The 9,577-nt window shown below is 53.6% G+C and overlaps 1 long non-coding RNA gene across 1 annotated transcript; it reads right to left on the bottom strand.

Moving 5' to 3' along the window:
- Nucleotides 1-7,583: 7,583 nt before the first annotated feature.
- On the bottom strand, nucleotides 7,584-9,009 carry LOC118477030 (uncharacterized). Its single transcript, XR_004857980.1, has 2 exons — nucleotides 8,603-9,009; nucleotides 7,584-7,649 (listed from the first exon to the last, which is right to left on the bottom strand). It is a non-coding gene; the product is annotated as an uncharacterized lncRNA (long non-coding RNA).
- Nucleotides 9,010-9,577: the final 568 nt, after the last annotated feature.

The following is a 9,577-nucleotide window of genomic DNA, read 5'->3' as shown; positions in this document are numbered from 1 at the left end:
TGAGCCTGACGTCACCGATGACGGGGTCGACAACGAGCGAGTATTTTCCGGGCTCGGCACGCGGTCGGGGTGGTCGGCTTGGTCGAAGGTGATGGGCTTGTCGGACCAGTCTAGGTAGACTGGCGCCGCCACCTTTACCGAACAGACCTCCCGACGCTCTTGCTTGCGGTGCCGAGCCGAGGCGTTCGCCGCTTGCCCACCGTAGATCATGAAGCAGTCGCGGACCTCGGGGAACTCTCCTGCCTGGTGATCTTCCTTCTTATCGTCGTCGCGAGCCCTGCCACCCTCCGCGGGTGGCTTGGCCTTGTGAAAGTGGCGCCGAAGCATGGCGCACTCCTCAAGGGTGTGCATGACGGGCCCCTGATAATAGGGTCACGGCTCCTTGAGCATCTTGTCGAAGAGGTTGGCACCTCTAGGGGGTTTCCGAGGGTTCTTGTACTCGGCGGCGGCGACAAGGTCCGCGTCGGCGGCGTCGCGCTTCGCTTGCGACTTCTTCTTGCCTTTCTTCTTGGCGCCGCGCTGAGTTGACGCCTCGGGGGCATCTTCCGGTGGGCGGCCCTGGGGCTGCTTGTCCTTCTGGAAGATGGCCTCAACCACCTCCTGGCCAGAGGCGAACTTGGTGGTGATGTCCATCAGCTCGCTCGCCCTGGTGGGGGTCTTGCGACCCAGCTTGCTCACCAGGTCGCGGCAGGTGGTGCCGGCGAGGAACGCGCTAATGACATCTGAATCGGTGATGTTGGGCAGCTCGGTGCGCTGCTTCGAGAATCGTTGGATGTAGTCCCGGAGAGACTCTCCCGACTGCTGTCGGCAGCTTCGGAGATCCCAGGAGTTCCCAGGGCGCACGTACGTGCCCTGGAAATTGCCTGCGAAAGCTTGGACTAGGTCGTCCCAGTTGGAGATCTGCCCCGGAGGTAGGTGCTCCAACCAGGCGCGAGCGGTGTCGGAGAGGAACAGGGGGAGGTTGCGGATGATGAGGTTGTCATCGTCCGTTCCACCCAGTTGGCAGGCCAGCCGGTAGTTCGCGAGCCATAGTTCCGGTCTCGTCTTCCCCGAGTATTTTGCGATAGTAGTCGGGGTTCGGAACCGGGTCGGGAATGGCGCTCGTCGTATGGCGCGGCTGAAAGCCTGCGGACCGGGTGGTTCGGGCGAGGGACTCCGATCCTCCCCACTGTCGTAGCGTCCCCCACGCCTGGGGTGGTAGCCTCGGCGCACCCTCTCGTCGAGGTGGGCCTGACGGTTGCAGTGGTGGTGCTCGTTACTGAGGCGACCTGGGGCCGCAGGCGCTGTGTTGCGCGTGCGCCCGGTGTGGACCGAGGCTTCCCGCATGAATCGGGAAGTCGCGGCGCGATGTTCCGAGGGGTACCCCTGCCTTCGGGAGGCGGAGCTTTCGGCCCGTCGGACCGTGGCGTCCTCCAAAAGATTCTTTGAGCTCTCCCTGGATACGCCGCCCCTCGGTGGTTGACGGCTTCGGCATCGCGCGGAGAAGCATTGCCGCTGTAGCCAGGTTCTGGCCGACTCCACTGGAAGTGGGTGGCGGCCTCACCCTGACATCATCGGCGATGCGGTGCTGGATACCCTAGGGTAGATGACGCACTTCTCCGGCCGGAGGTTGGCCCGCCCATTCCTGCCCGATGTCCCGGTGGATTGGCTCAAGTGTTCCTACTCCCTCGTCGAACCTGGCCTGCACCCCGCGGATTTGCTCGAGCTGTGGGTCATGACCCCCCGCCGGAACGGGGACCACTGCTAGCTCCCGTAGGATGTCAACGCGAGGCACAGGCCTAGGGAGATCACCGTTCTCTGGCATACCAAGATGGTTGCCTTCGGAGGGACCCCCTAGATCGACGTGGAAACATTCACGACTTGGGCCGCAGTCCTCGTCGCCGAGGCTGCGGCTACCGTCAGAACAGTCGGAAAGGCAGTAGTCGCATGCGGTCATAAAGTCCCGCATGGCACTGGGGTTACCAAGTCCGGAGAAATCCCAACAGAAGTCGGGCTCGTCATCTTCCTCGGACCCCGAGGGCCCGTAGGTCGAGACGTCCGTCAGCCGGTCCTAGGGTGACCGCATATGATACCCCAGAGGGTTTGGACTCGCCTCTACGAGAGCGTCCACCAAAGCGAAGTCGCTTGGCGGGTCGAGGCTGAATCCAAAAGGCGTGAGATGGGAATCGGTTGGTACCTCTTGGTCGACGGGCGGTGACGAAGTCACGTCTGGGGCTGACTGCACCGTTGTCTCAGGTACGAGGGTGACGCCCAGCAAGTCCTTCGCGAGTGTGCTGGCGTCGTCCGTTTGCTTGGGATTGGCGTGTTGCGGGAGACGACGCTCGTCTTCGTCTCAGACGCGAGGTTGATGCCCGACGTGCCCCCCGTTGGGGCACCGGCACCGTCGACTCGCTCGACGGCCGACGAGGTGCCGCCTCCCGCTTGGCCTCGGTTGCCCCGCCTCCTCCTCCGTCGGCGGGGGAGGGGACGAGGTGAGCTCGAATGTTGTTCTTCCACCACGCGGGGAAGACATCGTCGATTCTGCCGCCGGCGGGCGGGCTGTCGGCCGCCATTGTCGCTGTCGCGTGGCAGGGGAAGGAGTATCATGTTGTAGCTGCCGTCGAGGGACATGAACTCAAGACTCCCGAAACGGAGTACCGTCCCGGGCTGGAAAGGTTGCTGAAGACTGCCCATCTGGAGCTTGACGGGAAGTTGTTCGTCAACACGCAGCAGGCCCCTACCTGGCGCGCCAACTGTTGGCGTTTTGAACCCGGGGGGTCCCTGGACCGACGAGTATATTATCGCCGCGTGCCCCAGCCCAGATGGGTCGGCGCGAGACAGAGCGCGAAGGGGGGAGGCAGCCGGAGGGAGATGGGCGTGAGAGGTGGAATCCCGTGGCCTTCGTGTTTGTCCCGCGCCCAGGTCGGGTGCGCTTGCAGTAGGGGGTTACAAGCGTCCACGCGGGAGGGAGCGAGCGGCCTCACGCGAGCGCCGTCCCGTCCTTCCCCGCCCGGCCAACACTCTGTAAGAGGGCCCTGGTCCTTCCTTTTATAGGCGCAAGGAGAGGATCCAGGTGTACAATGGGGGGTGTAGCAGTGTGCTAACGTGTCTAGCGGAGGAGAGCTAGCGCCCTAAGTACATGCCATCGTGGCAGCCGGAGAGGTTTTGGCACCCGGTTCGTGTGGTGTCGTGGCCGTCGGAGGAGTGCTGGAGCCTGGCGGAAGGACAGCTGTCGGGGTTGTCGAGTCCTTGCTGACATCCTCTTGCTTCCGTAAGGGGGCTGAGAGCCGTCGTCGTCATAGAGCGTGTGGGGCGCCATCATCACTTGTCTGGCGGAGCGAGCCAGATGGGACGCCGGTCTTGTTCCCCGTAGCCTGAGTCAGCTTGGGGCAGGGTAATGATGGCGCCTCCTGTTGACGTGGTCGGTCCGCGCCCTAGTTTGGGCGAGGTGGAGGCTCCTCCGAGGTCGAGGTCGAGTCTATCTTCCAAGGTCGAGGTCGAGTCTGAGCCCCCGGGTCGGACGAGGCGTAGACCGTCGGCTGATGCCGGGGCTAAGTCCGAGCCCTTGGGTCGGGCGAAGCGGAGTTCGTCGTCCTTCGGGGCTGAGCCTGAGTCCGAGCCCTGGGGTCGGGCGAAGCGGAGTTCGTCGTCTTCCGGGGCTGAGCCCGAGTCCGAGCCCTGGGGTCGGGCGGAGCGGAGTTTGTCGTCTTCCGGGGCTGAGCCCGAGTCCGAGCCCTGGGGTCGGGCGGAGCGGAGTTTGTCGTCTTCCGGGGCTGAGCCTGAGTCCGAGCCCTGGGGTCGGGCGGAGCAGAGTTCGTCGTCTTCCGGGGCTGAGCCCGAGTCCGAGCCCTGGGGTCGGGCGAAGCGGAGTTCGTCGTCTTCCGGGGCTGAGCCCGAGTCCGAGCCCTGGGGTCGGGCGGAGCGGAGTTTCCTATGGCGCCTGAGGCCGGACTTGGATGCTGTCAGCCTCACTCTGTCGAGTGGCACAGCAGTCGGAGCGGTACAGGCGGCGCTGTCCCTCTGTCAGACAGGTCAGTGGAGCGGCGAAGTGACTACGGTCACTTCGGCTCTGTCGACTGGAGAGCGGGCGTCAGGATAAAGGTGTCAGGCCACCTTTGCATTAAATGCCCCTGCGATTTGGTCGGTTGGCGTGGCGATTTGGTCAAGGTTGCTTCTTGGCGAAGACTGGGCCTCGGGCGAGCCGAAGGCGTGTCTGTTGATGGAGGGGGGCCTCGGGTGAGGCGTAGATCCTCCGGGGTCGGCCGCCATTGCCCGAGGCTGGGCTCGGGCGAGGCGTGATCGCGTCCCTCGAATGGACCGATCCTTGACTTAATCGCACCCATCAGGCCTTTGCAGCTTTGTGCTGATGGGGGTTACCAGCTGAGATTTAGGAGCCTTGAGGGTACCCCTAATTATGGTCCCCGACAGGTGTGCACCGGACAGTGTCCGGTGCGCCAACGACTCCAAAGCGCCAACGGTCGGCTTCGCCAAAGAAGGAAAGAAATCCGCACCGGACAGTGTCCGGTGGTGCACCGGACTGTCCGATGCGCCAGGCGACAGAAGGCAAGATTTGCCTTCCTGGAATGCTCTCAACGGCTCCTAGCTGCCTTGGGGCTATAAAAGGGACCCCTAGGCGCATGGAGGAGGACACCAAGCATTCTCTAAGCATTCCTAAGCACCAAGACTTCGATTCCGCGCATTTGATTCTTTGTGATAGCAACTAGAGCTCCATTTGAGTTGTGAACTCGTCGGGTTGTGTAGTGAGCTCTTGTTGTGACTTGTGTGCGTGTTGGTACTCTGATTTCGTGTCTTGTGTGCGTTGCTCATCCCTCCCTTACTCCGTGCTTCTTTGGGAACATCAAAGTGTAAGGGCGAGAGGCTCCAAGTTGTGGAGATTCCTCGCAAACGGGATATAGTAAACAAAGCAAAACACCGTGGTATTCAAGTGGGTCTTTGGACCGCTTGAGAGGGGTTGATTGCAACCCTCGTCCGTTGGGACGCCACAACGTGGAGTAGGCAAGTGTTGGACTTGGCCGAACCACGGGATAAACCACTGTGCCATCTTTGTGTTGATCTCTTTGTGGTCATCGTGTTGTGCAAGTTCTCCTCTCTAGACACTTGGATTAATTGTGCTAACTCCTAATCAAGTTTTGTGGATTAAGTTTCAAGTGTTTTACAGGATCACCTATTCACCCCCCTCTAGGTGCTCTCACAAACCCAACGTTTTTTACTTTCGTGTATTTAGGAGCAAATGCTACATCTTGGTAAATAAAGGTAGGAATTCAAAGTTTGCTCCCAAAGTTGCTGAAGGGGTTTTACTTGGTTATGACTCAAATACAAAGGCATATAGAGTCTTTAACAAATCTTCGAGTTTAGTTGGAGTCTCTAGTGATGTTGTATTTTATGAGACTAATGACTCTCAAAGAGAGCAAGTTGATCTTGGTGACATAGATGAACATGAGGTTTCGACGGACACAGTGAGGACTATGGAGATAGGCTATGTTCGACCGCAGGAACAACAAGTGCAAGATTAACCTTCTTCCTCCACAATGGTGCAGCCCCCAACTCAATATGAGGAACAAGTACATCATGACGATGTCATGAATTAAGAAAGAGCACAAGAACAAGAAGGAAGGGAGGAGGAAGGAGTACCACAGGCACCTTCAACCCAGTCCGCACCAACATTCAAAGAGATCATCCGGTGGATCAAATTCTTGGTGACATTAGCAAGGGAGTAACCACTCATTCACGTATTGCAAATTTTTGTGAGCACTAATCTTGTGTTTCTTCTATTGAGCCTTTTAGGGTAGAAGAAGCCTTGCAGGATCCGGACTGGGTATTGGCCATGCAATAGTAGCTCAACAACTTCAAAAGAAATGAAGTATGAAGTCTGGTGCCAAGTCCAAAGTAAAATGTTGTGGGAACCAAGTGGGTGTTCCGCAACAAACAAGATGAATACAGAGTGCTGATAAGAAACAAAGCAAGACTTGTAGAAAAAGGTTATGCTCAAGTTACAGGTTTGGATTTTGAGGAGACTTTTGCTCCTGTAGCTAGGCTCGAGTCTATTTGTATATTATTAGCCAATGTGGCTCACCATTCCTTTAAGCTCTTTCAAATGGACGTGAGGAACACTTTCCTTGATGGGCCAATCAAGGAGGAGGTGTACGTGGAACAACCCCCTGACTTCAAGGATGACAGGTACCCCGACCATGTGTACAAGCTCTCTAAAGCGGTCTATGGACTTAAGCAAGCCCAAGAGCATGTTATGAATGCCTTAGAGATTTCCTTCTTTCTGATGCTTTCAAGGTCGGGAAAGTTGATCCTACTCTTTTCACTAAGACTTGCAATGGTGATCTGCTTATATGCCAAATATATGTCGATGACTATCACACCCGGATTTTAAGGGGTAAAGCCGGGTGCGTCTCATATGTGCGCCAAAGAAGAACATCACATGTAATGACAAAGTGTATAGAGATAAATGTCACAAATATCATTATTACATAGCGGAAGTCTCTTACAATAATAAATGATAACAATAAAACAAACTAATAATTATTCTTTGGCGCCATCAAGCTGACTGGGAGACGCCACCTAGATCAACTCATACTCCTCATTGTAGACCTCCTCCTAGACTACCTGCTCTTCACATGTGGGGGGTTTATATATTGCAAGGGTGAGCTCACAAAAGATCATAGCTCAACAAGTTATGGGGAACATTGTGCGTGAACTCACCAAAGGTGGGAGCTCATGTGAAGTGTAAGGCTGATCAACAAATAGGGGTTAAAGTTGAGCATTGCTTTTAATAAGTTGGTCAAATTTTATTAGCAGTTACTAAATGTAAGTATATACCAAACCAGAGTAATAATAGATCAAAATTAATAATAAATTCACAAGGCAATGCAAATGACAAATTGAGTTTAATTTCATAAGTTAATCATGCGAGAGTCCTGAGCTGCTCATGACCGCGAGCACGGCTAGTAAACCAGTTTTACACTCTTCAGAGGTTGTACCCTTTACCCACAAGTCATGTTACCCATCTGCCAAGGGATCATGAATCCCATGCACCTCTACCAAGGAAGCGAGGTAGGGTAACACTATGAGGCCTTTACAAAGTTCCACTAGCTTCAGAAAACCCGCTACAGTTTCTAGGGAGCGCAATGCAGGAATCCCCCATCTGAAAAGCCATCGCAGCAAAATCAATCTAAGAACCTCCCTACACCGACAACTCCCCTACTGCCCTTGCCCCTTTCGGGTAAGGTAGACCTCCACTAGCTTTCCAAATTAGTCAGTCAAGGGTGTCTCATTCCACCCTTGTGGTGGCACGTGTTTCTCAAGTTAAGCTCCATGTTCCAATTAACATAATAGTCTAATCATGAACAGAATAGAACAATAGTAATAAGGCATGACCATGAGTAATAATTATCTTAACATCCAAAACCACATATAGCAATAGCAGACTACCCAAAAGTTTAGGGGTAAGCAAGGTGTAAAGATGACTAAACTAAGGTGACCTATTGGGTCCCATCAAAATTAAACCTAAGCATGGCAAAATGATTATAGAGAACATTATTGGGTAAATAAAAGTGGTGAAGGGCACAACTTGCCTTCAATGAGCTTCTGCTCAGTAATTTCCACCTGCTGAACACTTGGGTCATCGGTCACTTGTTCGTCTATTCGAAGAAATACAATCAAACATGGTATACGAGAAATTAACATCACACCAAACATGAGTACATAATACATAATAATAATCTACACATCGTAACAACTAAATTCGGAGTTACGGATAACAAGTTATGATTTTCCGAAGTCTTTATGTGTTCGGTACAGAAATAACCAAGTGATTAATTTTAATCTAGGTTTCATGATAAAACAGAGTTATCAAGTGATAAACAATATTAGTACCAAATTAGTGCAACTGAAACGGGTTAAAAGGAGTTAAATGGATTTTATATGAATCAACTAAGATTCTGTAATTATTTTTACACAAAAATTCAGTTTCTATATTAATTTTATTTAATTCCTTATGTGTCTGGACCGCGCGCATAAATTCGGAGAAGCTCAGGGGTCTAAATCAGAGAGGATAGGGCCTGGTTGTGATGTTTCCTGTGTGGGCTAGGACGACGAGTTAATTAGTAAAACACCAGGGGTTCTTTAGCAAAGTTGTCTGAAGAAGCGGTATCTTGGAATCCTGGTCGTCCGATCGAAATTCGACGACCGAGATTAAATCTATTCCTCTCTGTGAACTAGTTTATTACCCGAGCGCACAATCCAAGATCGACGGCCGAGGATTGCCCACGACATCAACTCTCTCCCGATCGTATGATCACTGATTTATGGCCCCGATTTAAAACGACAAAGGGGTACGCGTCATTTAATCACGGTCGTCCATCGGGCCATATACGGTCCCCGCATTGTTTCCCCGAATCTAATCTCAGTTGTCCCCGTGGAGATCCACGCTCGATGCTCGTCGTCAACCTTCCGTTGGCCATTGCTGCGGCACGGCATCGCCCGGCGCAGCCGTCGCTGGTGTGCTATACCGCACGCCACGGTGACCCAAACCCCAATTCGCTAAGGCAATACATATTGAGTAGTAGCGCGAACACAAGAGCGACATTCTCACCTTGATTAGCACGTCGATGTCCTCTGCTCGCCGAGCGCGGCGGAGTCCGAAGCACAGTGAGAAATTCTGGTCACCCCGATGGTCGATTCCTCTACCCATGGCCGTAAGCACCCACCAAGCACCACAGAGGAACTCCCCAAACCCTCAGTGGATGCTCGAACGCCGGGTGGACCCGATTGCTGTGCGGCGGCCACCCCAAGCCCCGCCCTATCTCTCTCTGCTATGGTAAGGGTCTCAAGGGTGGGTACCGGTGTGAGGAAACGAGATAACGAGAGCTCCCGTGGATGGATTTTTGCACGCGTGGGGGGTCGGGGCGGCCACAACGGTCCGACAAAATTGGCGCACCGTTGAGCTCCGCCCGCCGCGCACGCGGAACAGGGGAGACTCCCGGTAATTTAGGCCCACGCGCAAGTGAGGGGTGGCAAACATGGGGCCGAGTCCGGCTGGCGAGTGGGGTCCGCCAGGCAGTGCCAGTGCTGAGAGCGCGCAGTTCAGTTAGACCGGGTAGTGACTAGTGAGGCCACACGTCAGCGACAAATGATGGTGCAAGGAGCTGACCGGTGGGCCACGATTGTTGACGCCAGGTCGCAGCTGGGTTGGTCGTGCGGAGGGGAAAGGCCAGGTGGGCCGAATGTGGGTTGGCAGCCCAGGCGCAATATGTTTTGTTTTCCTTTTTCTTTTCCTTTCCTTTTATTTTTATTTTTGAATCTTAAATTGAATTCAAGTTTTGTTGTGGTTTTTTGTACCTAGATCAAATGTACAGATTAAAAATACCAGTTTGAAAAGGTTTATTTATTTATGTATATATTTTCTTTATATTTCATAAGGTTTCCTTTTCTATGTTATTTTCAATTTCTAAATTGCAAATTCGTTCTTAAATCCCAATTTGGACACTAATATATTTTTATTAATAATATTATTATTATTTATAAATGCACAAACAAATAAACTCCAACATGATGCATAGACTATTTG

The sequence above is a fragment of the Zea mays genome, chromosome 4 (assembly GCF_902167145.1).
Source record: "Zea mays cultivar B73 chromosome 4, Zm-B73-REFERENCE-NAM-5.0, whole genome shotgun sequence".
In the NCBI taxonomy this organism is placed as follows: Eukaryota; Viridiplantae; Streptophyta; class Magnoliopsida; order Poales; family Poaceae; genus Zea; species Zea mays.
Note: the sequence above shows the minus strand (reverse complement) of the source record. Positions and strands in the feature narration are given on the sequence as shown.